Genomic DNA, 24,751 nt, shown 5'->3' with positions numbered 1-24,751 from the left:
CTGGGGAGGGGGAGGACACCCAGGGATAGGGCAGGGGATGGATGTGCATGGAGAGCCAGGAGCAGGGGATGGATGTGCACGGAGAGCCAGGAGCAGGAAAAGGCTGTGCCATGTGCAGCAGCTCCTGGGATGTGCCCTGCCCACAGGGATTGGTTCTCCAGGATCCTGGATCCCCCCCCTTGCACTGTGCCAAGGGGAGCTGGGGCTGAGCTGTCCCTGTCTGCCCCCTCAGGGTGGTCCCAGGGAATGAAAGGGTAGTAAAGGGAGAGGAAAAGCCACTGGTTTGGGTCAAAAGGGACCTTAAAGCTCCTCCAGTGCCATTCCCTGCCATGGGCACCTGGTGCCCAGGTTGCTCTGAGCCCCATCCAACCTTCAAGCAGGGATGGGGCAGCCACAGCTTCTCTGGGCAACCTGGGCCAGGGGCTCAGCACCCTCACAGTGAGGAATTGAACCCCAATGTCCAACCTCAATCTCCCCTCTGCCAGTTTGAAACCCTTCCCCCTTGTCCAAAGTCCTTCCCCAGCTTTCCTGGAGCCCTTCCAGGCAGGCAGGGCCACAGCTCCCATTTCTCAGTGCTGCTGGAAGCAAGGCTTTGCAAGGCTTTCTGAATTATTTTCAGTTGCAGAAGCCCAGCCCAGCGTGGTTCCCCACCACCCAGCAGAGCATCCCCAGCTCCCCCTCAGCTCATTACATAAACCTAATTAGCAGGGCTCCGCTTCCAGCGTGGCAAACGGCTCCACTAATCCAGGATTTGGTCTCCTCAGAACTAATTTAATCATCCAGTGCCAGCCAGGCTGTTCACGTGGCTCAGAGCAAACCCCCCCCCAAAAAAAATCTCTCTGCCCCCAGGAAGGAGCAGGGAGAGGTGAGCCAGGCTCACACACCCAGCAGCAGAGCCCCACGCTCCTGGGGACATTAATCCCCTGAGCTGGAACCTACTGCTTCAGCAGAGAAAATCCCCAGAGAGATTTTTTGGGGGGAGAGAGGCCAGGCCATGATTAGAGCAGAGCAACCTCAGTGAGCAAATACCCAACCACCAAGAGGTTCTGGTTCGGGGATGGTGCAGAGGTGACAGACACCTCTGATGGATGTGTCACCTCCTGCCAGCAACCTCTTTGACACTGCCCAGCCACAGGAGCATCCTTCCCAAGGCCTTCCTAACCACCTGGGAACTTCTGGGGCATGAAAGGGAAGTTAAAGCTGCAGCAGGAACAGCACTCAGATCAATTCATCTTCATTAGGGATCTGCAGGATGACCCAACATCAATAGCAGGCAGCACCAGTGCATGGGAATTGTGGCACTCCCTGAAGCCATTGCTCTCTGAAAAGCATGAGACAGGTTTAAAAAAAAAAAAATAAAAATCCTGAGAGTTGAATGTGGAGAAAACTTTCTTTGCCTTCCTATTTACTTCCTCTCTGGCTTTTGAAACACCAGGGCTGTGTTTTCAAACATGAGTTTGAAAGGAGAATTATAAAGTCACTAAAAAAAAAAACCAAAAGTGAAATTGCAGGGCACTCCACCAAGATCTCCAATCTTAAGAAAAAACTAAATGAGGATGAAGTTGTGATCAGGATGAAGCTGTGATCAGGATGAGGTTGTGATCAGGATGAGGTTGCAGAACTCCCTGCTGTGCCACAGAGAGGGGCAGTGCACATGGACCATACAGGACAGGACAAGCCCCCCCTGAGCTGTGACATCTGCTCAGAAACATCCCCAAACTTCTCAGAGTCATCAAAGCCTCTGTCAAAGCCCGAGGGAGAGGAGGAGGAGCCACATAAAGCCAGCACCAAACTATTTTCCATCTAAAGCTCCACAGCACCTGTGACAGCAGTGACCTGGTCCCCATCCCCCATCCCAAATGAGAGGGGTCTGACTGCATCCCACACCCCATCTGAGGCTTCTGCTGCCTCTTGGGGGTTAAATGAAAACTCTTCCTTCTCCTGCCTCCCCCCAGGAGACCCCTGAGCCACCCAGCAGAGCCCGGGGTCTTTGGCAGCTCTCAGGGTGCTGTCCCAGCCCCCCCAATGTTTCATTTCCTCCTCCCTTTCCCTGCAGTGTCCATCGAGGAGCTTTGAGCCAGCTCCAGAGGTGACCCAAGCTTCAGGAAAGGAAGACAAAAAGAAGCCCAGGCAACCTGCAACCTCCCTGCCAGGGCTGCTGGGGGTGGTCAGGTACCAAACAGCTCTGAGGAATCATTGGTGGGGCTTCTGCCCTCATCCCAAAGTGCTGGGATGATGCTGGGGGAGCCTCTGGCACCCTCCCAAGTGGCTGCACCAAGCTGGGATCTTGTCCCCCAGCACCCCCAGTGCTCACCCAAGGCATTGATCCCCCCAAACACAACCCAGGGGATGCTATGGGCTCACCATGGGTAAGCTCTGAGCTCCTTGGAGCTGCAGAAGGACCAAGGGAGCTCAGGCTTACAGCTTCCAGCTGTGCCCCTGCTCCTTTCCACACCAGAGGAAAGCTGTGGGAAGGAAAGCCCCCCAGCCCTGGCATCACAGGAGATGTGGTGGTGCCATGGCAGAGAAATGGGATTTAACTGGGAAAAAACTGAAAAGCTGGGGAGATAGGAGTGGCCTCAGTGATGGCACAGGGAGCATCCAGCACTGCCAGGGGAGGGGGCCAGGCTGGGGACCCCCAGCTCCATGATGGGTTTCACAGGGCACCAGCTCAGTGTTTTGATGTTCAGACCATCTTCCCTAGCCAAGTATAAAAGGTTTTTTTTTCCCCCCTCAACTGTGTAAAGGTGAAGCAAGGACATCTGCAGCCCAGCAGCATCCAGGCTCAGAGAGCTCTGGCAGCAGCGTTGGGTTCTGCAGCAATTTTAATTTATGGCTGAGCTCATGGCAGCCTTGGAGAGCTGCAGGAATTGGACTCCTAATCCCTAACAGTAAAGAGGATCCAGAAATCATAATTTGGGAGTTTTCTTTCTTCTGAGCTTTCTACTACAGGACCTTGTTTCTGGCTTTCACAGCCAGCCTGAAGCCTTAAATCCAGCCCTGACATCTGGCTCATCACCCCAGAGGATCCCAAAGCCCTCTGCAAGGCAAACCCCACCTCCTGGGTTCAGAGCTCCTGGGACCCAAGACCTGACTTGTCTCTTTGCTTAGGAGCAGCCCCAGGTTTCCAAGCCCCTCGGTGCTGTCCAGACACGAAGCTCTCCAGCCCCAGGGTGTTCAAAGCATCAGAGCCAGGGCCACCTGCACCAGTCCCTGTGCCACCAGCCCTGCCCCAGGCACAGCAAACAAGAGGTGTGTGGTGGCACAGCTGGGGACACCAGCCCAGCCCAGCAGAGCTCCAGGGGGAGCAGCTTCACTTTCATTCCCAGGAGCTTGAACCCTGATCCGAGCAGGGCAGGAAAAACCAGGACAGGATTTCAGGGGCTTTGGGATTTATTTTTTTTTTTCCCCCTCCTCAGCATCCATGGGTTGAGCAGGATGGGGGAAGGGAAGCTGGGCTCCTCTGGCACACGGAGCATCTCCCCTGCCCCATCCCCAGGGATCAAGGATGGGTCTGGGAATGATAAGTTTGGCTGCCAGTGTCTTGTCACCACTTCTCAGAGGAAGGAGCTGGCCCATGTCTCCAGCTCCTGGTCCTTATGGGGCACTGGGACCATTCCACAGGGGCAGAGAAACCACCAACCTTCAGCACACAGCAGAGGGAGGCCAGGATCCAGCAGAGAGAGGCCAGGATCCAGCAGAGAGAGGCCAGGATCCAGCAGGGAGCACCTGGCAGCTCCCAGCTCATCTGCCCCAGCCTTGCCCATGGGAAACATTTGGGTTCTGCTTCCTCCACCCAGAGCCAAGTGCTGCCCACCATGGGCAAGGGGACAGTGGGGACACCAGCACTTGGTCAGCTCTGCTGTCCTGAACTTGGGTGAGCATCCACCAACAGCCTCAAGCTTCAGGGAAAAAAGAAAAGAAAAAAAAATTTTTTTTTGAAAGAGCAGCTTAGAACAAGAAAAGAAGAAAACCTACGTAAAAGGGGGAAAAGAGGCAGAGCCTCCTCTCACAGCCAGACTTTTCCTTGGACCCAGGTCATGGCAGGAGCTTATCCAGAGGGCAGAGGTTGCTCCAGGCACCAGGTGTGTCCCATGGGAAGAGCTCTGCCACCCCACCTGATGTCACACGTCACCCTGTGCCCTGTCTGGTGGGCATGGGCTGCCCACGTCCTTGGTGTGCAGAGAGCAAACACTCAGTTATCTCCCCTCAGCAAACACCAGGGCAATATTTAATTACCCTGATGGTGGGAAGGGGGCAGGCAGGGGGAGGCAGAAACTGGAGGGGAAATCCCAGGACTGGAGATGAAAGGGAGCTGCAGGGCAGGGCTGAGAGGGGAACAGGTTCTGTCCTTGCCCTGTTGGCTCAGCCAGGAGAGCTCCCCAGAGGAGGAGGAGGAAAGGTGCTCACCACATCCCAACCACCAGAAGGAGAAGACACCAGAACCAGAACCAGCACAGCACAGCACAGGACTTTTCCCCTCCACCGGGCAGGGAGCAGAATCACAGAATCTTTAGGTTGGACGAGACCTCCAAGATCATCCAGTCCAACCTCTGACCAACACCACAGCCAACAACTAAACCATGGGGCCAGGACTCATCTCCTGGCAGGTGGGAGCTGGGTCTGTTCCTGCATCAACCTGGTGGACAAGGAAACCTTCAGTGCTAGATCCCCATTCCTGGACCTGCCCTTTGGGGTGGTTGCTGACACCCTAAAACCTCCCCCAGCAACTCCACCCCCAGCTCCTGGGGATGAGCGGAGCATGGGGAGGGCACAGCACAGGAGCATCAGAGCCTCAGTGTCCTTCACGTGCCCTCTCACAGCTCCTGCTGGGTCTCTCCAGGAGTTTGGGAATCCTGGCACAGCAGGTGAGGTCCCCAGGGTGCTGAGCACCATCCCAGCCCCATCCAGCAGCAGGAGCTGAGAAAGGGCTCCAGGGGGTGGGGAGGCTGCAGCAGACAGACAGGAATGTGTCCTGAAGGGCAAGGAGCACATCAGCAGAAGGTGTTAAAGAGCCCCAGAGGTTGTTTATAACCCTCCCTGAACAACTGATTAACCAGGAATCCTCTGTCAGAGCTGCTCCTGAGGAGCAGGGCAGCCCAGGAGGTCTGCAGAGGAGCAGAGGCATTTTTGGGCAGCAAACCCTGGAGCACAGAGAAACCCAACCCAGGAGGTGATGTTCTGAGTGCAGGCAATCAGGAGGATTAAAAACCAACCAACCAAACCCAGTGATCAGATGTTTGTCACAAAACTCCCACCCGGGGCTGGAGAGGAGCCACATCCAAGGGAGGAACCAAGAGCAGGGTCCAGCTCTGAGGGGGTTCCCTGCTGAAATCACTTTCCTGATGGTCCTGACCTTGAGCTTTTTGCCATCACCACTCACAAACAGAACATCTGAGGCCACTCAGGGCCCTCCCAGCAGCAAGCCCTGGCCTTGGGATGGTGTGGAAACACACACAGCCTCTTCCCACCAGCACGGGGATGGATGCTCCACACTGCAAGAAGAATAAGGAGTCACTTGGTAGATGTGTCACCAAAACAGACCCCTCATCCAGGGAAGCAGCACGGAGCTGAGCTCCCTGCTCCAAAGAGGGACAGGGCTGAGCTGGGGAAGGGCTTCCCATGAAGGGTAGGAAGCCCCCTCCAGCTCCCCCATCCAGGCTCCCTGTTGTCTTGTAACACTCACATCTCCCCAGAGCAGCCAAACCCTCTTGGAACAAGCTGCAGGAGCTGGAGCAAGCAGGTTTTATAAGCATGGGGAGAAGCCCTGGCCAAGAAGGGGAGGTCAGCACAGAGCTCACACTCTACCTGTACTGACATCACAGCATCCCCCTTCCAAGGGCTGCAAGGGGTGCCAAAAACATCAGAAAAACCCCCACAGCTCTGACGCAGGCAGCTCGACCCCAGCGCTCTTCTCCCCCTCCTGGCTGCAGGATGCTCTGCCCCTCGGGGTGTTTCCCTGGGCAAACTGAAGTTATTTGCCAGGCATCCAGCTGCAGGGCTGCCAGAAGCAGCTGGTTCCTCTCACCCACCCCGGCAAAAGGCTGGGAAAAAAAAAAAAAAAAAAAAAAAAAAAAAAAAAAAAAAAAAAAAAAAAAAAAAAAAAAAAAGTCCAAACCCTCCCAGCCCTGGAAATGACTGGTTGGACCATTCCCATCCTCAATACCCCCAAGGCAAAGCACTTCCCAGGCCCGAGGGGAGCTGGCTGTGCTGAGGGTGCTCCCTGCCCAGCTATTCCCATCACCCAGCTGCAAAAAAAACCCAAACAACCCAACCCATGCTACAAACTGCTTTCAGGTTTGCTCCCTGATAGAGCTGCACACACAGCTCTGATGCCTCGGCTCAGCTGGAGCACAAACAAGCTGGGGAAAACAAAAGAAAAAGCACAGAACAGTCCTGAAAGTAATAAAAGGTGGCTTTTTTCCATGTGAAAAAAGTCCAGAGATACAAAAACAGCACCTACAAGAAGCAGACTTTCTGTGAGAAGAATTGAGCAAGAGTGCAATGGCCACAACAGATCAGGAGGGAGGGGAGATGATGAGGGGAGATGCCACAAAGCCCCCCAAGCAGAAAGAGCATCAGAGCTGCTCCCTTTGCCTCCACAGGGACCCAGCTATTTGCCTGAACTTTGGTTTAAAAGATTTGCTTATCACCCCCTGTGCCACAGCATCTCCTGGCACAGTGTAAACATCAGGAAAGAAAAAAAACAGAAGAAAAAAAAAAAATAAAATTGAAACCTCGACAGGTGAAAGTCAAGGAGGAAAAAGTCCTCGGAGTTCCTGGTGCCCCCCAGACCTGAGCTGAAGCTTCTGCTCCATCCAGCAATGTTCCACGTGGGCTCTTGAGTAACTTAAGTGACTTGCAAGTCCCAGCCTTCTTAACCAGGAGGCTTTAGAAAATCCCAGCCCTAATCCTTCTGCGCTGCATTAGCCGCCTTTCCCCTCTCTAAAAGGGGATAATATCTTCCTGCCCCCGAGGAATATCCCTCACCCCCTGCTCAGACACCGTGCTAAGAGCCTTAGAACAAGCTGAGCCCGGCCAGGAACTGCTCCCCCAGCACAGCTCTTCCCCTACGTGACTTGGGACGAATTATTTCTTTTTTAAATCTTTTCAGAGCCTCAGTTTTCCCTCTTGAACAAAACACAGCAGCAAACCAAACGGAAGCAAAAGGCTCTTCCCCTGCCTGCCCAGAGGAGTTTCCAGCCCCAGTCTGTCTGGGATTTCCCAAACCCTCGGAAAGGATGGAAGGGGAAGTGTGAGAAAAGCCCGAGACCTGATGGTTGGTTTGGGGATGAAGAAACTGAGGCTGAGTCACAGAGTCGGAGCTGTGTGTTCCCAGGGGCACCAGACACTCAACAAACTGGTTTCCAGAGGAGGGATTTGGGTCCTCGGCCCAGAAGGGACTCAAGGAGAGGTCACAGCTAACGGGGATCTTGTGTCCCCAGCAGGGCTGGAGGGAGATGTTTGGGCAGGGGGGATGCTGGGGGGGATCATAGAATCCTAGAATGGGCTGGGTTGGAAGGGACCTCAGAGCTCATCAAGTCCAAGCCTTGCTCCACTCCCCCCGTGGTTCCCAGCCCATGGCACTGAGTGCCACATCCAGGCTCTTTTGAAATATCTCCAGGGATGGAGAATCCACCCCTTCCCTGGGCAGCCCATTCCAATGGCTGAGCACCCTCTGGGTAAAGAAATTCTTTCTAATGTCCAACCTAAGGATGCTGGGGGGGACACCACATCCCCCTCAGTTTCACAGATGAGCCTTTGCAAGCACAGACACCAAATGAGTTCTTATCCCGGGCACCTCCTGCAAAAAGAGGATGGAAAAGCTCAGCTCCTCCCTGCAAAAGGAGCATTGCCCACGGGGAGCAGTTTTCCTTGCCCTTCAAATCACTCCTCTCCCTCTCTCTCCCCCCCCCTCGGGCCCACACCCACTCATTCAGTGATATTTATTATCGCTGCCGATTTCCTAATCTGCAGCACATGATGCAAGAGCAGAGCTCAGAACAATGTTACACATGGAAACAACCCGGGATGTGGGAAAGCTGCAGAACCCAGCAGGAGGAGGGCAGCAGCCCCTCTGTCCCTGGGCAGGAGCTCTGGCAGCAGCCCCAGCCCCAGGCTGCCTGCCCAGGGATGTCAGAGGCAAAAAAAAAGCAAAGCAAAGCACCAAAAAGCCCCAAGTTGCTTTTCCCTGCTGCCCTGGGGACCATCTCAGTGAGTCACTGTCCCGTGACAGAGCGAGCAGCCGTGCAGGACTCCCCTCCCAGGACCTCCAAGCTTGGCTGGAGCTTTGTGTCCTTTCACAGAAAGGATTTTCACTGGTGACAAAGTTAAGGGGCTGCTGGGGCAGGCAGAGGATACCTGGGAGGGAGCAGCAAACCCCACCTGAGCCACCATCCCCACGCTGCAGGACACAGAGGCACCTGCACCCTCTTATTTCATGGCATTTAATAAGTGGGGTCCAAATGCCAACCTGCTCTTTGCTCTGGGGAAAGGTGAAGCCCCTGCAGCTGCTGCAGCCAAAGCTGCTTCTGAAGAGCAGAGGGAAAGCTTGGAAGCCAAGCAAAGGAACCGCAGGGCAACAAAAGCCTTCAGAGCCTCGATGCATCTCATGCAGAGAAGCTCCCAAAGGAAGAGCAAGTGCTGGAGTTTGGTGGCCAAAAGACATCACTGCAAAGCCAGGAAGGAGCCAAGTCCAGCAGATGAAGGAAAACAAAGCAGGAAGGACAGGGAGGGAGGGAGAGGGTGAGTGGGGCAGAGGAGGAGGGCAAAGGATGGAAAAAGAAAAAAAAGAAAAAAAAGGAAAAGAAAAAAAAAAGAAAAAAAAAAAGAAAAAAAAAAAAAGAAAAAAAAAAAAGAAAAAAAAAAAAGAAAAAGACTAGGATCTGCTTGAAGCAAGATCTACAGCCTGTTCCTGAAACTTCCCATTTGTGTGCCAGGCACTCCCGAATACTAATCAGAAGTGAAAAAAAAAAAATCAAAAAAAAAAATCAAACAATTAGGAAGGAAAGTCTCTTGGCAGGGTTTCTCTTGGAGACATCGGGCTGGTTTTGTTTATGAGCTGGAGGAAGTGGTAACCGCTCCTGTTTGTTCTTCTGAAGAAAAGAGAAAGCTCCAGTGTTTTAATTTCTCTGCTGAAAACCCTGGAGATTTTGCCTTAAATGGATCAGAATGGCTGATCTAGATTCACCCTCAGCCTTTTGTTGCAAGAAAATATTTTAGTCATTTTCTCCCTCCCCTTCTGCGTGGGGAAAGAAAGGGGCAGTGGACACAAAGCAGGCATTTTTTGTTCTCAGAAAACATCAATGAAAAGAGCATTCCAGAGGCCAAGGCACAGCAGAGCTCCCAGGGCACAGGAGATGTCCTTGCAGGGCAGGTGGGCAGATTCACCCCTGAGGAAGGGCAAAGACAGCAACTCCAAAGCTCCTCTGCAAGCGAGGCAATGCATGGGATGTCTAGATAGAGGTTTTAAAGATTTGGGTTTGGGGTTTTTTGTGTCTCATTGCTGATGGAGAGGGAGGGAGAGAGGGAGAGAGGGAGAGAGGGAGAGAGGGAGAGAGGGAGAGAGGGAGAGAGGGAGAGAGGGAGAGAGGGAGAGAGGGAGAGAGGGAGAGAGGGAGAGAGGGAGAGAGGGAGAGAGGGAGAGAGGGAGAGAGGGAGAGAGGGAGAGAGGGAGAGAGGGAGAGAGGGAGAGAGGGAGAGAGGGAGAGAGGGAGAGAGGGAGAGAGGGAGAGAGGGAGAGAGGGAGAGAGGGAGAAAGGGAGAAAGGGAGAAAGGGAGAAAGGGAGAAAGGGAGAAAGGGAGAAAGGGAGAAAGGGAGAAAGGGAGGGAGAGCAGTGGGGTGGGCACCACCACCCACACCCATTTTTCCTTGAAGGTTCAACCTTACAGCTCCTCCAGTGCAAAGTCCCTGCATAAACAGCTGGGTTAAAAGTTTCCCATGTCAGAACCAACCAGCCCTGGGCAAACTGAACCAGGTTGGTTGTGGCTTGCAGCAGCGAGCGGGAGGCACAAGGGGCAGGGGGCAGATGCATTTCCAGGGACAGGCACTGGGCTGAGGACAAACAGATCCCAGGAGGGACCCACAGCTCAGGGTCCCCCCCAGGGGCAGGGGGTGTGTTGGAGTCCCCAGCACCGTGAGAACAAGGCTCCTGAGCCTGTCCCCAAGGCATCGGCTGTCAGAGGCCTCTAAAGCATCTCTGCTGGGCAGGCAGCTCTCCAGGGAAAGCCACGGGACCTCCTCCTCCTCCTCCCGTAGGAGCCACAGGCAAACTGGCACAGTCCCGGCCAAAAAAACTTCCCAAAAGCTCCGGGCTTTTAGGTGCCGAACCCAAATGCGTTCACCATGGAAACCCGGCCCCGGGGCTGGTAGCGCTGGTGGAATCTGCGCTTGGCTTCAGCTCCGGAGGAGACAGCCCGGACACTGAAACTTTGCAACCTGAATGGTGGCGACCAAAGAGTCTGGAACAGCTCTGGAAGGGCTTTTGGAGGCAGCCAAACACGCTGGTTTATCCAGCAATAATTCACCCACTTGCAGACAGTGAGGGGGTAGCAGAGCCAGACTGAGCTCCCAACCCCTGGGAAGTGGGAGAAGGGAGGGAAAGGGTGATGAGGAAAGGAGAGGCAGAGATGGAGGTTCCCAACACCTTTTTTTGGGGGGAAGGCAGCATGCTGAACCATCACAGAGCCCCAGGAACGGTGTGGGTGGCCTGCTAGGAGCATGCTGGAGGGCTGGGGACAGCAGATGCCTCTGCACCCCAGCCCTGGGGCCACCAGCACCCAGACACCAGCCCCTTGTTCTCCCAGTGTCCCCCAGCCCCAGTTTCCCAGGTGATGCCCCACGCACAGCCTGGGGTCACCACCCGAGGTGTCCCTCAGCACCCACATTCCCAGGTCATGCTCATGGATCTGCAGCTTTTTAGATACAACATAAAGAGTTTTCAAAATTGCCACCTTGGGAGCTACCATGTTCTGTCCTCCACTCCAGCCAGCACTGGAATGTTCCTCATCTAGAATCATTTTCCCTTGCCCTAAAACAAACCACAAAATATTCTCCATCTCCCTGCAGTTACATCCAGCTACACCCTTGCAGGGATGCACCAGTCGGGGCAGGATTTTGGGGAGCAAGAGGCACAGAGAACCCCTTCACCCCGCACTGCTCCAGCCTCCACTCAGCCCCCTGCAGCACCCACTCCCACCCATCCAGCTCCCCCCAGGAGGAGGTGGGACCCCAGACCCGCACCCCAGCCATTTTGTGCGGGAGGGAGGGAGGGAAGGGACAGGAGAGAGAAGCCAGCGGGGAAGCGAAGTGGGACGGAGGGAAGGAGGGAGGGAAGGGGGGGAGCTGCGGAGTGGGATGGAGGGAAGGAGGGAGGGAAGGGGGGAGCTGCGGAGCTCCGCTGCCATCCAGCGGCCGCGGGCCGGGGCTCCGGGCAGCCCGAGCCGTGTCCTGCTCTCCCGGGAAGAGCCTGTCCTTCCATCCCCGACTTTTCCCACTGCAAACGCCAATTCGATTCCTTTCTCCCCCCTCCCCATATCCCACTTAATTGGCTGCTTAACTCCTGTTCCCCACGACACTCTCCGCACCTTTTTTTGTCCCCGGCTTTTGCAGCTCAGGGAGGGACAGAAGGGAACAAGGACAGCATGTGGCATTTGCAGCGGGGATGAGCACAGACACGGCAGCAGCAGGAGGTCAGTTTTGATTTCCCTCCCTGGAAGTGTTTAAGGCCAAGTTGGATGGGGCTTTGGTCTATGGGAGGTGTCCCTGGCCATGGCAAGGGGTTGGAACGAGATGTTCTGTAAGGTCTTTTCCAACCCAAACCATTCTGGGATTCTTTTCTTTTTGTACTGATTCCCCAGCTCCCAGTTCACCTCCTACTTGCCACATTTGCAGTTTGCAAGCACATCTCTCCCTCCACCTTCTCTCCTCTCCTCTTGCCTCAAGTGCCTAAAAGAGACTTTCAGCCTAAACTAACTCAGAAGCCCCCAAACAAATATCCCCCATCAGCACCCACTCCCTCCCAGGAGCCACACCACAGCAACCGGGGACATCCCCTCTCTCCATCCCCCACAGCTCACACCGTGGAGCCACGGGAAACCCGCTTGGGGTTGGGGACGACGACACAGAATTTGGGCTCTTTTCCCCGGCGAGGAGGGGGCAGGATCAGCATCTTCCCACCCGTGGACCAGAGATGTTCTCCCGGGCCCTCGGCACCGCGGATCCCAGGAGCAGCAGCACGAAGCTCTGCCAGCCCTGTCCGTCCCCTCCTGTCCCCTCCCTGTCCCTGCCCGCCCCTTCCCTGTCCCCTCCCTGTCCCTTCCCGCCCCTTCCCTGTCCCCTCCCTGTCCCTGCCCGCTGCTGCCGGCAGATGTCAGCGCGCACCCACGAGCGATCCCGACGGCTCCTCCCGAGCTCCAGCATCCCCCTGCCCCCCACTCGCGGGGGTGGGGGATGCAGAGCGGGAAGCGGACACACACGCACTGCAGCACACGGACGTGGGTTTGCTACTTAAGATCATGTTAAAAAAAAAAAAAAAAAAAAAAAAAATTAAAAAAAAAGTTTTCACTGCCTGCAACCAGAGGCGAGGATCCCTGCAGCGAGGCTGTGCCTTGTCCTTCCCGCAGGATCCAGGAAGAATAACAGAACAATTTGGAATGTTAAAGACCTTTAAGATGAAGAGCAAGAAGCACGGGACCAGAACAGGAGTGTCCCAGCCACACAAGGCTTGTCCCCACGAGGGATGCCACCTGCACCAGGGACACAGTGAGGTCCCCAGAGCGAGCAGGGCTCAGGGCATCCCCTGTTACACAGGCAGAGAGCAGCCAAGCAGCCAGCAAAGGCATCATCCACCCACAGGGCATCTCTCTGAAGCAGCTGAAGATGAGAAACAATAAAACCAACCCCCGAGTGCCAGCCTGGCCCCTTGTGACACCTGGAAGTTCTGCTGCTTTGGGGCAGAAAGCCCCTGCTGAGCTGCTGTACTACCAGCAAGAGGATGTGCATGAAATTTCCTGCTTTTCCAAGGACAGGACACAGAGAGCCACATTGCAAAGGGATGAAGTACTTGGAGCACTCAGATGCTCAGTGGAAAACCACAATCCCCACAGTCCGGGAAGGGACTGAGCTGTAACAGCACCCATCAGACAATGACAAGGGAGGGAAATCAAACACCCCAGCTCCCTGCAGAGCCACAAGTTTGCAGTGCAGAACAGAAATCCAGTGGAGTTTCAGCCACTTGGCTCTTCAGATTCCCATTTGCCACCTGTGCCCATCCTGAAGAGCACCCAGCTGGGAGGGCACAGACCACGTCCTGCTGGACCTGCAGCCCAAGGAAGGGATGAGCTGCTCAGCTCTTCTCAGTTTCCCTGCGACCATCCTGACAGAACCCACAGCTCAGCTGCTGCAGAACCACAGCCATGGACCCAAAAAGATTGGAGCACAGAGGTCCCATTCCTGCCGGCCTGCCTCAGACTTCTTGGACTGCCTGGTCACCAGCAAACCAGAACAGATGAGCTCTAACCCAAAATAGAAATGTAATTTTTTTAAAAAAGCACCCAAGGCTTTCCCAGCAGCAGTTTTCCCTTTGCTCATCACAATTCTCATCCTTGCTGTCCCACAGAACAAAGTTCACCAGAAAACCACCACAAAACCTGGCAGCCTGGCCAGGGGGAACCACAGCACCATCCTTAGCGCTCCAGGCCCCAAAACCAAGCTGGACCCAAAGCAAAAGCCTGCAAGGGAACAGAAGGGAAATGTCCTCTCTAAAACACTTGGGGACCAAAGCCAGGTGTCCAAAGGAAAGCCAGGCATCTCCCTCTGGAGAAGAGACCTCCCAAAGGGCCAGTGAGAGCAAACCCCACTCCCCAGCACAGGAGTCACCAGCTCCATCCCCACCCGAGCAGAAATCCCCACATTGCATCCTCCTCCTCCTCCTCCTCCCCAGCCTGGCACAGCCACAGCTGCTTCTGCAGAGCCCCTCGGGGCATCTCCCAGCATCACACCTGAAACATCCACACAGACACTAAACCCCCTCAACATCCAAAGCCTTGGCATGGTTTTCCAGCCATTCCCAGCAAAGTGGCTCTTCTGTTTCAAGGAAGCCTTCACTGCATCCCCCTCCCAAGGGACCCTGGGGGCTCTCAGCTCATCTCCTGCATCCATCCAGGCACTGGGAGCCCCACGGTACCCTCCAGACCAGCTCCCCAGTGTTCCCAGTAAGCCTAAGAAGCAGCAGGCTCCCCCCTGCTTGCTTCCACATGCTTTGAAGTGCAGAAAGCCAGCGGGGCTGCCCCTTCCCAGGGCAAGGAAGAAAATCCTGCTTGGGGGCTGCCTGGCTTTAACTCCTTTGTCCATTACTCAGCAATATAACTCCAGGAAGAAAACTCTTATGAAGGATTTCAGGCTCAAACAGTACTAAAAAGTTTGTGTTTTGATTAAAACAGGAGGGGAAAAAACACTTAATCTGGCAGAAACAAGCCCATCTACTCTCCTGTTCCTCCTGGAAAAGGAGGTCACTAGATTTTTAAATTTTTTTTTCTTCAAGTTACATATATATCAAGTTATATAATTTTCAAAGATGCCAGTACCACAGGATGGATTAAAAAAGGAGAAGAAAAAAACATATTCTTGACTCACCTAAGACCAGCAGGATTTGTCCTACACATGCAGGTGGACTCCTTCCTCCTCCAGAGCCACGATGCTAGCCCAGAAAACAGCCCAGAAAAAGGAGCATTTTGTTGTGGTTTTTTTTTTTTGTAAGTGCTGCTTTTCCACATCTGTCAACTGGGAGGTTGTTTGTGCTGAAGTCAGTTCCACCAGATTAGTAAAAACCACGACACTGGCACATAATGCCAGAAGCAGTAATCCACCAGGTTGGGAGAGAAGCAGGAGCTGCAGCCTCCTGGCTGGGACATTCCCAGCTACAAACAGAAGGGAGCATCCAAAACCCACACCAGTCCTCCAAGGCATATGACTCCAGACATCCCAGGAGAGAAAAAAACATCCAGAGACAAATCCTCTTGGCTCAGGACTATTTGCTTGGTGGAAGGGGAGAAGTCCCAGACCTGCACACGCTCAGACTCTTCGGATTTCCAGGAGAGTCCAACAGCAGCTGTGGCTGATGGCATCTTCCCCTTCTAGTGATACCAAAACCTGTAGGGAAACAAGAGTGAGGACAAGGGAAGAGCAGTGACCCCACAGCAGAGCTGGAGTCACCCCTTGTGCAGCACAGCACATCCCAACACAACTGCTGGATATTCCCAAATCCAGCACTAAGGAGCCAGGACCGTGCTGAGATGGAGCAGCACAAAGCAGGAGTTTTCTTGCTGCTGCTGCTGCTGGGCAGAGGTAGTGCCCATGCTGCTGAGGACATCCCCAGTACCAGCCAATTCCTTGCTTAGATGTCCCTGTCCCAGTTGTTTGGTCAGTACTGGTCACACTGGTTTCTGACACACAGGACTACAGTTTGAACCCATCCACAGGAGAAAAAAAAAAAAAAAAAAAAAGGCACAACCATTTCTCTGCAGAGCAGCACATCTCTGCACAGCAGGAGAGGACAGAGCAGCAAATGCAGGCACAGGGCACACGAGGAGGTGACAAGTGGCACTGCTGGCCATGCCCCAGCTGCAGGGGCGTCCTGTGGCAGCATCTCCCGTGGCAAAGGGGCAGAGACCCCAATTCCCTTCCTGCAAGAGTTTCCTGATGAATCCAACACCTGCAGCAGGGCTCTGCTGAAGATGCCACCCGGCACAGCCCCCTCCACGCTGCCCCTTACCTTTGGTGCCAACCTCCTCAGAGGGCCCAGCACAGAACCAGCATCTCCCTCCCTTTGCCAGCAGCAGCACCACAGCCCCGCTGGCACAGCCAGCTCTGCCCTGGGAGCCACGGGGACGCAGGATGCCCGAGGCTTCTCCGGAGGGGTTTTGCTCTCCTGCTGGCCCCCCGGGCCCCCCCACGTGTGCAGGCACACACCAGTTGATGAGAGGTCCATTAGCAGGCGCACTCCCCGGCTTCGTTAGGGCCCTGCTGCTCCCGGGCACAAAGTCCGTATTTGTTTCCCTGCAGGGGTGGAAATAAAGGGGGTTTTGTGTTTTCTTCCTCTTCTCTTTGCAGGCTGGAGTGAGTTTATTTGACACTCCAGCACTCTTTGTGAGCCGAGTGCCCGAGGATAAATGCTGCCCTTAAGAGTTACTTGGCGTTAGACAGAGGGACCCTCTTCAGAGGAGAATGGGGGTTTGTTGGGCTGGGCTGGGAGGGGGCACGGGCAGGGGGCCTCTGAAGAGTGGCTGAGCAGCCTCATAGAGGGGTCTCTGTCCTGGGCACACAATAGGGGGAATTCTTAAAGATACCGGGAGCTGAAAGGAAGGAAGGAACTTTCCTCCTTTTGAAAAGGATTTTCAGGAACAATTGAAGAAGCTATAAAAAGGGGATCATTATTTTCCATCCAGGCTGCTGGGCTGGGAAGCCCCATCCTCCTCCTCCTCCTTCTCCTTCTCCCCAGGCCTCAGCTGGGAAGATTTGACACCGGGACAAACATAAGAGGTGGGACCATGGTCACCCTCCCAAGGGTGACCCAAGCCCTGTGAGCAGGAGATCTCCTCCTCCTCCTCCTTCTCCCTCCCAGACAAGGTGCCACTTCCATCAGCCACCTTCTCCTCCCTGGGACCAGCTGCCTCCAGGTCCTCCTGCCTCAGAAACAACGAGCTCCAGAGAAGGAAATCTCCCAGGAACAACGTTTGACTCAAATGCCCACTGATGGACCAGGTGGAGCAGGATGGAGTCATCCTGACAGTGACCCTGCACCCCCAAACCCCTCCAGATGGAATCATGCCCCATCCATCATCATCCAGAGCTGCCAGGCAGCCCCAGGTGAGCAGCTGCCCCTCCACAGCTGTGATGGAGACTGCAAGCACAGCTTGGCACAGCCCAGAGAGAGGAGCCAGAGCCTGCTGAGCCTCAGCTCCAGCTTTGCACCAACAAATCCCAAGCACTGACTTCAGCTCTCCTCACTCAGCAGCAACCACAGCCCAGATGTGACATCTTCCCACGCCCCTGCCCATCCCCTTATCACCCAAGGGGGGTGCAGGGGTCCCAGCAGGCTCCCTCCAGCTTGCTGAGGAGGTGGTAGAACCCCATGAGCAAAGCCCAGTCCATAGCAGAGCCCTTGCTGGCCATGCAGCAAACTGCCAGAAGTGATGCACAGCCCCAGCCCAGCAGACAAGAGGACTTCTTCTCCATAATCTTGGGAATGTAGAGAAGCTCCTGTCAGCTTTAATCCCTCTGCTTTACTTCCAAATTGACTGCAACAGAGACAGGCACTTGGCCATCTGAGCACAGAGTGGGTCTGACTGCCCCTTGGTGTCACTGGCATCCCGTGTGCCACCAGCAGGTCCCTGTCCCTCCACCAGAGGTGCACACACCCCCCAGCCCTGGTGCTGAGCTTATCTGCAGGGAGCAAAGGTGGGCAGAGAATGCCACCCACCAAAGGGACACCTGACTCACTCCACCCCCAGATCCTAAAGGGAAAAGGGACCTTCCCAGGACCCCTGGCTGCCAGCGTGAGCCCCACCACAGATGGTTCCTCATGGCAACTTAGGGGAAAAAAAACCAAAACGACCAAAATTCAGACCCCACTCCTGAAATCCACTGACCCACGAGTCCAGTCTGAAGGGCCAACACCAGGAGCTGGAGGGAATGGCAGCCCTGAAGCTCTCCTCCAGCCCAGAGGGGAGAAGATGGGACACTGAGGTCCCCAACCACCCTTGCTCCCACCTGAGGACACATCCAAGCTCTCCAAAGCCATGCAGGAGCCTCCTGGGGCCACGTCCTGGCATTGGAGAGGCTCAGGGCTGCCTCAGTTCATGCTCGACTTCAGTCACTGCTGTTCCTCTCCTTCAGGACACCAGGGAAGGTTTTGCTGCAGACAACAGCTCTGATCCACTCCCAGGGAGAAAAGGGAAGAATAAAACCCCAGGCAAAGCAGCTTTAAGAAGAGCCTGACAAGATAACATTGGCTCCTGATAAGAACCCCATGCTGAGCTGGTGATTTTTTTCAGGAAAGCTGCACAACCACCCAGGGATCAGACACATTTATTTAAAGGCTTAAGTTTTAGCCCTCAAAAAAAAAAAACATCTGTGGCTTGGCAGAAACAAGCAGCCAACTGAAAGAAAAATGTTACCTTCTTAGGGCATGGGTGCAGCACAACCCTGGGGCTTCTTCACACCTCATCAGCTCCTTTTGGGATCAGAGACCCAGATGAAGCAGCAGGGAGAGCCACGTCCCTAACCACACTCATTCCCCTTTCCCTCTTGGGTGCTGGTCCAGGAAAGTCCTGCCTGCAATTCAGATGCTGCCACGGGGGAAAAAAAAGAAAAATAAATAAATAAAAAAAAGAAAGGAGGAAGCCTTGAAGCTCTGAAACTGGAGCAGGACACGAAGCCACACTCAGCACAGGCTCAGTCTCCAGGGACTCCTAAGGCAAGGCACGGTAAAGCCTAATCCTGTGTTAAGAGCTTTCATCAAAAAGGAGCAGCATTTATTAGGGAGTTACAGGAGGCAATAAAAGCATTTTCAGGCCATGTGGATACTGACAGGGGGGACCTGACGCTTGCACTTGCCCCTCTGGTTTGGTCTGAAATCCATCTTTCTGATGAGCTGAGCCATCCTGCACAAGGCCAGCCTTTGTCAGGCACTTACAACTTCCAGCCTCGGTAGCTGGCAAAGCCCTGGGCTTTTCTGGCCCTCTCTTTTGTTGCTTTGCTTTTCTGTTCAAAGTTCAAACATACAAAACAAACAAAAACAAACAAAAAAAAACCCAAACCCCAGAAGCCAGCAAGCTGCCTTGTGCTCCAGGCATTATCTCCCCATTGTCCGGGGCTCAGGGAGGCAGAGGGAGAGGGGAGGGTGTGGCCCAAGACATTTGATCTCCTAAAATTGAAGGCACTCAGATAATTTCTTCTACAGAAGAACCCCCAGGTAGAAGAGTTGGAGTCCAAGAGAGTCTCGATCTGAGCCAGCTGCTACTAAAAACCACCCAGCTCCAAGGAGAAGTGATGCCACTACATCAGAAAGATTTAAAACCAGGCCCAAGAGGAATGCAGACCAAAATCCAGCCCTTGGAAGAGCCGGGGGGGAGCCCAGGGCTTCCAGCTTCCCCATTTGGTTACAAGAGCTCCCAGCATCCCCAAAATCCTCTCTGCTCTGCACCCTGCCAGCTGTGGCACACCAAGGCCAGGCAAGGGCAGAGGAGATGGCACCTGAGACTGACTCAGAAATTACTGAAACCCTCTGTAATATGTGGTTTAATTTCTAGGTGGCCCTGGAACAATCCATGATGTGACCACCAATTTTGGCAGTTTGTTTTAGGGCACCCCCCCCTCTCCAGGTCACAGTCCAGACAAAGCCCAAGAGCAGTGGGGTTCCAACCATCCCAGTTGTTTCCCCCAGGACCCTTCCAGCCCTGTTCCTGCAGGCAGGAGGATCAGTTCTGGCCTCCTCTGGTGCTGATTTTCTGGCTCATTTGGAGGTGGCTGGACAGGGACAGACACACATCAGAAAATCCAGGCACTGGGATCAAATCCACCAGCACCCAAACCCAGCAGAGAAACCAACCAGTGGCTGCTGCCCACCACAGCCAGTACCTCACCAGTTTCAGCCTTCCCCACACCGGGTTTCTGCCCTAAAAATGGAGATCCAGCTCCAGCAGCACAGCCCTCCAGCTCAGGAGCTACCAAGGGAACACTCCTGGCCATAGGAGCAATTTCACTTCCTCCAGTCCGGGCAAGAAATGGGTTGTATTTCTCTTCACCTACACTGTGCTTGCAAAGCACCTTCACACTTCAGTTAGGGACCCTCTTCCCATCAGAAACCTTTCCAGCCCCACTGTCAGAGAGGCTGCAGGGAGCCACCCCCCTGCCCTGCAACAGCCCCCCTAAAAAATGTATCAGTGAGGCACCAGCTCAGGACTGAGGGATGCTGCACCTCAGAGCAGCTTTTGCTGGAGACACCTGCCCATGGGAGGTGATTGGTAAATGAGCAGCTTTGTAAAAAGAGCAAGTCCAGGCAGCTCTGGCTCTTTTTGCAGCAAAGCCTTGGAGAAAGGAGAGCACAGAACTACTGCAGCACCTTTCCACTCCTTGATACCTCCCTGGCAGAAGGCTCAAAATCACCACATGTGATTCCACACCAAGGGGAAGGGTTGAGATTAACTGGGGAAACCTGGGAAGACTTTTTCACCCAGCCACCTATTTTCACAGGGAAATGAGAAAGCTGATGTCCTGAAACATCACCTGCCTGACAGCAGAGAAGAAAAGCATCCTTGTGCACGCTGCTCTGGTCTCCCAAGCTGGAATCTCCCCTTCACAGTGCCAGGCAAACTGGGATGCAGCTTCCTCCCAGGCCCTGAGCCTCCACACCCCAGCCCTCTCCACCCACCCACTTCCATCCCACCAGCTGTGCCCCTGATTATAAAAAGATGTCTCAATTAGCAAGAGAGCCCAGCAATCCCTCTCCTCTCAAATCCCCCTTCAGAGGAAACACATTCCAAGCCAGCCTAACAATGTCTGGGCAATAAAAGCTTCTCTTGTTTATATCAAAGAAACCTCAAACATCCTTTTCCCAAACAAGCATCCCTCTCCCTCCATCCCCAGCCTGGGCTCACACACTGCTAGGGCTCTGGTGTCCTCAGCAGCTGGGTCCCCGGGAGCAGACAGCACTCATTCCCCTGGGTGTTATTGGTTGCAGGTCTAGACTGGTGTGGTCTTTTTGTTGTAACGAGCAAAATAAGGGAGTCATTCATGTTTTTTTCCAGAATTCACACAGAAGTGCTCTTGTGCATCACAGATCCCGTGCATCACCAGCCCCGAGCAAGTGTTCCTCCCTGCCGGGCTCACGCCCGAAGGATGGGGGGGACCCCTCGGCCCCCCGCAGAGGAGGAGAAGGGGCAGAGGGGGGGCTGGGGGCTCCCCAGGACCATCCCTCGCCCATCACCGGGGCTGGGCACCTGCCCCGGGCGCGGGGAGCCGGTACGCGCCTTTCTAATGAGTTTTTTCCGTGGAAAGAGCAGGGGAAAAACGTGTGGTCGTTTCCACCCCCCCCCACCCCCCCGGAAGAAAAAGGAGGAAAAAATAACACGCACGCTGTTTTCCCGAGAGAGAAGTGGGTTCCTTCCCCCTCTCCTTCCCTCTCTGCGCTACCCGGGACCCGCTGCTCGCCCTCCCCTCCGCCCCTGGGCAAGGAGCATCCCCGGTGGGACAAACCCGGACCCGGTGAGACACAAAGGCGGACAGGACCGGGAAGGAGCCGGCACAGGGAGCGGCGGGCCCTGGAGATGGAGGTCCCGCACTGGGGGGGTCCCGCAGCCCGCCCAGTATCCCCCGCACCGGGACCCCCGGGTCGCACCCGCACCCTGCCCCGGGGGCCGCACCGAGCAACAGGACCGGGCGGGGTGTCCCGGTTGGGCTCGACCTCCTCCGGACCCTCTTTATCCCCCCTACCCCGTCCCGAGCAGGGCTCCTACCTCCGTCGGGCCGCCCCGCTGCCGCCTCCGAGCCGCTTCCCCCCGCATCCTCCCGCCAGCGCCGAAACATTCCCGGGGCTCCGGCCCCTCCGGTTCCAGGAGCGGCATCCCCATCCTCCTTCATATCCAAATCGCCCTTCGGGGACCCGGCACGGCCCCGCTTCCACCCTCCCACCGGTACAGGAGCCGTCCCGAGCCTCGCAGGTGTCCGGGACCAGAACCGGCACCAGCGCCGCCGTGCCCAGGGATGCTCCGACTGCGGCGCCCGGGCCATTCGCCCCTTATATAGCCCCCCGGCGGCGGGCGGGCGCCACGGCTTCACGGGACTTGTAGTTCCTCCCCCCCGAACCGGGAGCCGCCTCTCTCCCTCCTTCGGTCCCTCCTTCGGTCCCTCCCTCCGTCTGTCCGGCCCGGCCCGGCCCAGCGGCGGGGTGGGGGCTGCGCAGCCCCGGGGGGAGGCACCGGGCTGGTGGCAGAATCGGGGGGGGGGAGATCGCTCCCCACTGGCTCCTCGCTCCTCTCCGCGGCTCCCGAAGAACGGGAAAAGCCGATGGGTTTTCCTGGGAAAGCCGGGGAGATCACGGGGAGTCCCGGAGTCTCATCCCGCCCGACGGCAAAGCGGCCAAGTGCAGAATCCATCCCATAAACTGCTGGGTGAATGAGTAACCCCGCCAAATACTTAGCGCGAAGACCGATTACTTGAATTGTCCCGTGTATTGGTTATTCTGTAGTTTAATTATTGTCCCAATTATTAATTTAACTTAATTATTAACCCATCTGGGGAATGAATGAGCAATTAACTGTGCTGCTGAGTTAGGGGCTAATTTAAGGCCCGTTCTTCCGAGCATGCCCCAGCCAGGCAAAGTCACCCACATGTCCTCGGGGTCTTGTCCCACACGTTTCCCTTCTGCTCCGTGAATCCCGCGTGTTCTTGACTCCATCCAGGAACCACCCCCCCGGGCTGGTGCTCCTCTGCCAGAGGGACCAGGGAATTGGGGCAGGGGAGAGGGGGGAGGGTGCAGAAGGTGCTGGTTGGGGTGATGCTCCTGCACACCCCTGGGCTAGCTGGCCACCAGGCTGGGCTCTGGGTAGCCAATGTCCCCCCCAACCAGCTGTGCAGGGGAGGGGACCCAGAGCTGGCATTTTCCCACCTGCACCGGCTCAGGGTTTCTCCTGACACACTCAAGAAAGCTGCAGAAGTGAAACCCCAGAAGTTTTCTAGGACAAGTGAGCTGAGGGGGGCTGGGAGAGAAAGAAGGAGAGTGAAAGGAAAGGGGAAAAAAAAAAAAAACAACCTCCTGGCAGGTTTTCAGGGCCCAAAGCTGGAGTGGAAATGCTTCCCTTCCCTTAATTGCTTCGAGACCAGATGAATTTCTTGAAGAAACCGCAGCTGAAATGCTGCACAAATCACATTGTTGTGCTTGTGTTGGCTGCCTGCTTAAGGAGGTAAAAGGTCATCGTTTATGGTATATTAAAAAGAAAAAAAAATGAAAAAGAAAAAAATATATTTTAGGGCTGTGGAGGAGGGGGTTGTGTTGCTTTTTTCATACCCACGTTCTGGAAATTAAAACCTGTTTGGCAAGCACCAGAGTGCAACTCACAGCAGAGAGGGACCTAGGAAAATGCTGTGATGTGGGGTTTGCCCCAGCCCTGTCCTGTCCCCCCTGAGCCATCCCATTCCCTCCCCATCCCTCAGCTGCTGGGACAATCCCTGTGTGGAGCAGCAGGGCTCTGGGTGCTGCTCCCAGGGGATTTGCTGGCCCGTGGGTGCTGCCTGGGCCATCCCAGAGCTGCTCCTCTGCAAGTCTCTGCAGCTTCAGAGCCTGGGAGGGAGCAGCTCTGGCTGCCTGAGGATCATTTCCTGGTGGGAAGCAGCAGGAGAACCCTGATCCCAACCTCTGGGAGCTCGGCTGATTTTATTCAAGCACAGAAATCTGACTGCTGGTTTTCTTCTCACTTTTCTTGCAGGTCAGTCCAATGATGGAGCTTTTCCCTCTGGCTGGCTCTGAGAAGCACTGCCTGCTCCTCTCCCCTGCTTGGCTCCAGCATTTAGGAATTCTTCACCCAGAAGAGGTTTCACCTTCCCAAATGTAGCAGATGCAGAACACAGGCAGCACCAGGTGAGAGATCTCAGGTGTGGCAAATGAAAGTGGAAAATAATGGCACCAGCACCCCAAATGGCTGAGGGTAGTTTGGTATTTAGTGGGGAGGGAGGGGTTGGATGTGTTGAGGTCCAGGCTTGCTGTCCCTCACCTGTCTCAGCCAGGAACTGCCCCAAAAGCATCTCAGACCATAAACCCAGGACTGGAAATGGACATGGAAATGTTGAACTGGCCCAGCAGCAAAAACCCAGTGGGGTGTCTGGGATGTGAGCACTTGGCCTTGTGATGGCCCTGGGCAGAATGGGACCCAGAGCTCACTGGAGTCAAGGGAAAGGCTCCTGCTTGACCCAGCAAGACCTGAAGTGGGTCTGTAACAGGCTCCCATCAGCTGGAGGGGCTGGAAGCACAGAGCTGTGGATAGCCTCGCATTTCAGAGGGCAAACTGCCTTTTTTATAACTTAATTAAGCAGCTTTGCTCCCTTTTCTAGTGGCATTTCCTTTGGAGCCAGGAGCCCACAGGACACGGCCCCATCAGCCACCATCACCTGAAGCCACCCATGGCTCTGTAAGGCTCTGCCACAGCTCCACCAGCTTTTGCCAACACCTGAGCAGTGCAAAGCAGGCAGGAGCTGGTGAGGTAGCTCTGCCCCCCAGCCAGCCTCTGAGGAAGGAACTGGAATGGAAAGGGGAGCTCCTTATTCACAGAGCAGCTCAACGCTGATTTATGGGATGCTTCCCAGCCCTGGTTTTGCAAGAATATGACGTGATGGTAAAAGGTTTTGGAAGATGCTGAACTGGGCCGTGTGGGTGCCAGGTGAGGTGTGGGAGGGGTGTGCAGGGCTTTACATGACTGCAGTGCCTGGAAACACAAAGACATTGTTTTGAAGTGATAGCCAGCCCCCTCCCCACAGCCCCCCCTTCCCTGGCTCCTTGGGAGAGGACAGCATTCCTGTCTCACATTCCTCAGCCACTGCTGAGCTGGGGAGGGGAGACCCGAGCCAGAGGAAGAAAGTACAAAGTTTTAATTAGGAAAGTGGCCCGTGAGCTCCTGTGATGGTGGTGGGTGGTGAGGGCAGGGAGGGAGAGGAGAATTGCCCATAAAACAAGATAAAGTGCACGGGGCTCAGGTAATA

The 24,751-nt window shown here is 55.1% G+C and overlaps 3 long non-coding RNA genes across 3 annotated transcripts in view; 2 read left to right on the top strand and 1 right to left on the bottom strand.

Moving 5' to 3' along the window:
• The window catches only part of LOC139805464 (uncharacterized), a 67,111-nt gene extending 60,992 nt beyond the window's left edge, over positions 1 to 6,119 (top strand). The window contains exon 2 of the long non-coding RNA XR_011729822.1: positions 6,044 to 6,119. This is a non-coding gene — a long non-coding RNA (uncharacterized lncRNA). The remainder of the gene's footprint in view (positions 1 to 6,043) is intronic.
• The window catches only part of LOC139805460 (uncharacterized), a 43,284-nt gene extending 21,348 nt beyond the window's left edge, over positions 1 to 21,936 (bottom strand). Inside the window, exons 1-2 of the long non-coding RNA XR_011729815.1 lie at positions 21,517 to 21,936; positions 14,636 to 15,151 (exon numbers count right to left, since the gene is read on the bottom strand). This is a non-coding gene — a long non-coding RNA (uncharacterized lncRNA). The remainder of the gene's footprint in view (positions 1 to 14,635; positions 15,152 to 21,516) is intronic.
• Positions 21,937 to 21,991: 55 nt separating this feature from the next.
• LOC139805459 (uncharacterized) overlaps positions 21,992 to 24,751 on the top strand; it is a 5,439-nt gene continuing 2,679 nt past the window's right edge. The window contains exons 1-2 of the long non-coding RNA XR_011729814.1: positions 21,992 to 22,170; positions 23,485 to 23,636. This is a non-coding gene — a long non-coding RNA (uncharacterized lncRNA). The remainder of the gene's footprint in view (positions 22,171 to 23,484; positions 23,637 to 24,751) is intronic.

Source organism: Heliangelus exortis, chromosome 20, assembly GCF_036169615.1.
Source record: "Heliangelus exortis chromosome 20, bHelExo1.hap1, whole genome shotgun sequence".
In the NCBI taxonomy this organism is placed as follows: Eukaryota; Metazoa; Chordata; class Aves; order Apodiformes; family Trochilidae; genus Heliangelus; species Heliangelus exortis.
The sequence above is the reverse complement of the archived record's forward strand: the minus strand, read 5'-3'. Positions and strand labels throughout refer to the sequence as shown.